Consider the following 654-nt stretch of genomic DNA (forward strand, 5'->3'; position numbering starts at 1 on the left):
AAATCAAAAAAATTAGCCGGGCGTGGTAGAGCACGCCTGTAGTTCCAGCTACTTGGAAGGCTGAGGCGGAAGGATCACTGGAGCCCAGCAGGTCAAGGCTGCGATGGCCAGGAGTGGCCACTGCATTCCAGACTGGGCAACAGAGTGAGACTTCAACTCAAAAAAAAAAAAAAATCTGTTGAATCTGATGTGAAGAGAGCATGTATTCTAACAATTTCAAGTTCTTTCCATAGACTTACAGTCTTAATAACTCAGCTGTAACTCCTTATTCTTCTCATTGCTATTTGGAAATTTCTTTCATCATCCTGGGCTCTATTATTGGTGATTTATCTACATCAAGTCTGAACTTTATAAAACCATCTTTTACTTTTTTTTTTGAATTGGAGTCACTCTGTTGCCCAAGCTGGAGTGCAGTGGCATGTTCACGGCCACTGTAGCCTTGACTTGCTGGCCTCAGATGATCCTTCTGGCTCAGCCTTCCAAGTAGCTGGAACTACAGGTGTGCATCACCATGCTGGGCTATCCTCTCCCCTCTGTCTCCCAAAATGCTGAGACTACAAGTGTGAGCCACCATACCCAGCCCCTCCTTTACTTTTTTTTTTGAGTTGGAGTCTCACTGTTGCCCAGACTGGAGTGCAGTGGCTGCTCCCGGCC

Source organism: Carlito syrichta, unplaced genomic scaffold, assembly GCF_000164805.1.
Source record: "Carlito syrichta isolate Samal-C Ts95f unplaced genomic scaffold, Tarsius_syrichta-2.0.1 Scaffold287601, whole genome shotgun sequence".
Taxonomy (NCBI): domain Eukaryota; kingdom Metazoa; phylum Chordata; class Mammalia; order Primates; family Tarsiidae; genus Carlito; species Carlito syrichta.